Source organism: Microtus ochrogaster, unplaced genomic scaffold (genome assembly GCF_000317375.1).
Source record: "Microtus ochrogaster isolate Prairie Vole_2 unplaced genomic scaffold, MicOch1.0 UNK194, whole genome shotgun sequence".
Taxonomy (NCBI): Eukaryota; Metazoa; Chordata; class Mammalia; order Rodentia; family Cricetidae; genus Microtus; species Microtus ochrogaster.
The window spans coordinates 22,972-26,273 of record NW_004949292.1 but is presented as its reverse complement, the minus strand read 5'-3'; the positions used below and the strand labels follow the sequence as shown (position 1 = coordinate 26,273).

The window sequence follows — 3,302 nt, the reverse complement described above, 5'->3', positions numbered from 1 at the left end:
AAAAAAAAGGCATTCTTAAGTCTTAGTCACAATATACCAGAAGTTGCAATTCACATTATAATCAGCTTTTAAACTTCAAATATTAACCAGTCAGCTTCAAGGAGCAAGCTACAGTCAGACTTTGGAAAGAAGTTATTATCTCCAGCTTCTTTATATGCTCCATGGCATCTGCTGAGTATGTTTGCCTTGGTGTCTTTCCCGTTGTGGAGTATGTCAAGGAGAAACAACTTAAAGAGAACACACGATATCCAACTTGTGATGATGACCTTGGCAGGAACTGAAGAATGACCGGTGCTATTCAAGTTGTGGAGATTGCATTAGAAGTTGACCTCAAATGAACAGATTCCTGAATGCCTATATTTAAATCCAAACACTTAATTTGCTTAAACAATTATTCCTAAGACCACAACAGACTTGGGTCATAGGCTAAAGATTTGTTTTGTTGTGTTATACTATGAAAAACAAAGCATAACAATTCAATGCTTTATGGTTTGTGGCTCTATTCCAAAAGGTAATTTCTCAAACTTCATTTTAACAAACCTTGAATCCCCTTATTTCAATTGAGCCCAATACATTAAATTCATTAAAGCTGTGCACACCTCAGAAGGTCTGTATTTATACCTATCATGTTACAAAAGGTGTTAAACTGCCTTAAATTACCCCTTGTGGAGAAATAAATTCAGAAGAACACAGATCACAGTACAGGGGAACATAAATGGGAATCTCTAATAACCTTTAAATACACTGTAGTTTCACACGAAATTTTGGCAATAAATTAAGACTTTAAAATTTTGTACAAAAAAAACCTCTGAAATGCAAAGTAATGTCACTGGACTAAAATTCATTTTAATCATTTTATTTCAAGTATATTTTAAAAATCATAAATGGGGTTTGTAATCTAAAGCTGAAACACAGAGTCTGACAGGCAACTCCAGAGCATACTTTCCAAACCCATGTTCTTTGCTATTTTTCAGATTTCTGAGGCCTATTATTTAAACTGCTCTCTTCTAAATGTGCCCGACTCCTGTACACTTGGTGACAAAAGTTTTCTAAAAACTCTCCATCAAATATAAAGAACGGTTTCCATCCAAAGATTATCAGAGGAAAAACATTCTAGCAAGAATTCAATTCTGTCAGAACCAATGCTGTTCTCTAAAATTCAAAAGAACATGGATGACCAAATGAAATTATGCTCACAGACTTTGGTAATGCAGGCCTTCATCCTATCTAATCATTATGAGAAGTCATCACTGAGATTCAATGGGCAAAGAAAACCCCAGGTGTACTCGAGGCAGCAGCAGGTTACTTCTGAGGGAAAAATCTGCCTTGGTAACGTCTCTCAAATGTTTATTTTAAATAAAAAGCCAATGGAAATATTTTAATGCTTTGGGCACAATATAGGATTCTACTCATCACATAAGGAAACCAAAACTGTCCTCTGGGAAATTTTCCATCTTTACGATGATCATTTGTTCACTTTTGAGTTTTGAATGCCTAATTCAATATTTAAATTTTTATATTCTGTACTTTAATATTGTTATTTTTTCCCAAATGATCTTTACAACCCAGACCTGTATTCTCCAGTCCCATTGTTCACTACAAAGAAAAAATGAAATGGATGGAAAACTGAGGAGGCTTGTCTTTGCTCTGCAGGTGAGCAATCATTCAACAAGGGAACAATCCAGAATCTTTGAATGTCCCCCAAAATGAGAATACTCCCACTAGTAAATCAATATATTATTCTTAAAAATTAAAGTTTGGTCAGTAAGAAATACTGAACAAAAATGATCCTCTCCCACTACAAACGACCACATCAGCTCTCTCTACACACCCTGCCACTTCCCACAAAAACAGGAGAGTAGAAGGAGCTGAAGCCTTTACATCTGAAATCTCAGTTCCTAAGACATGGGTGCTACATGCTTCAACTGTAGGCCTGTGTACTCCATTCACCAATGTGCCCCATTTATCTCCATGCATACATGCACGCACATACTCACTCACTCTCAAGTAAGACACTTTTTTGTGTTTGTTCATAAATTATGAGGAATATGAACTAGATTTACGCAAGATTTTATAGGTACTTTATAAACATCAGAGTCAAGTTAAGTCCTTTTCTCCAAAAGATTGAAATCATATTTGCAACCAGGAACCACTATGTTCTCAGATGCTGTTCACAAACTGCAAACTGACAGAGGGCAGAGAAAAGGTCCTCATAAGTGATGATTAGGTGAGAAGGCAAAGAGACAATCTCAGTCAATCTGATTTGCCAGGGATAGCCTAAGGTGCTATCCACAGGACCAAACTTCAATACTAAATCAGGATCAGGGAAACCATGTGAACTAAGTAAGCCATCTAGCAGATCTACATCCAAATCGTTGGGTCTCCTCTGCTACTGAGCTACTAACTGGCAAAAGTCCTGGGCAGTTCTCACAATATCCACTTTTCCATCTTCGCGGGACAGCACCTTCACTGTTGAAGGGCAATTTAAAACTTGATTGTCTTTGTCATTACTATTTGCAAACTCTGGTGAGTATTTGGAACAATCTAGGCCCAAAAGTTCCTGTTGTTGTTATAATATTTCATCCAGCAATCTGGAATTATTTTTCTTTAATATACCTTGGTGGTCATAGACACTAATATAGGAGATCCCCCACAGCCATAAGGCTCAAAATGTCCGAGAAGCTGGGCTCCTCCTCGGTGATCACCAGGCTCATGTGCACTGTCAGCTTCTGCAGGGAGTGGCCGCCCATGCACCAGCACAGCCAGGGGAGGGTGGCAGCCCACTCAGGTCCCCCTTGAGGGTGCATGTGATGATGCCAGTTCCTCTCCACAGCCAGCTCTGGGCTTGCTGAGCATGAAGACGAGCGGCACTAGAACTGTGGCAGAAGCGGCGGGACAGCAATGCTGCCAGATCCAGTTCCAGGTGCCAAGCTAAGGCGGAGCCAGGAGGTGAGCCTGGAGGTGAGCATGCAGGCAGAGCAGCTGATGCTGCACGTGTCACACAAGCTCATACAGCCCAGTCATACTCCCATGGCACTCAGACACAATCTCCTCCCTCTGGCCCACACTCGCGAAGCTAGGGGGTCTTATTCGCCCCAGCAGCAGGCACGGGCCATCACTCTGCGGCCCCCCACCCCTGTTCCCCGAGCCCCTTGCCACTGCCAATACCTCACGTAGCCCTTGCAGCGAACTTCCTCTGCCCTCGGCCCGGTTTATATTTTCAATAGTGGGAACAATGAACAGATCAAATAACAATAAAGCAAATTTTGTAAACTAATATCTACTACTAAAATTAACATAAA

The 3,302-nt window shown here is 40.4% G+C and overlaps 1 pseudogene; it reads right to left on the bottom strand.

The window, feature by feature from the left end:
• Positions 1-2,152: 2,152 nt before the first annotated feature.
• Positions 2,153-3,024, bottom strand: LOC101986079 (annotated as a pseudogene).
• Positions 3,025-3,302: the final 278 nt, after the last annotated feature.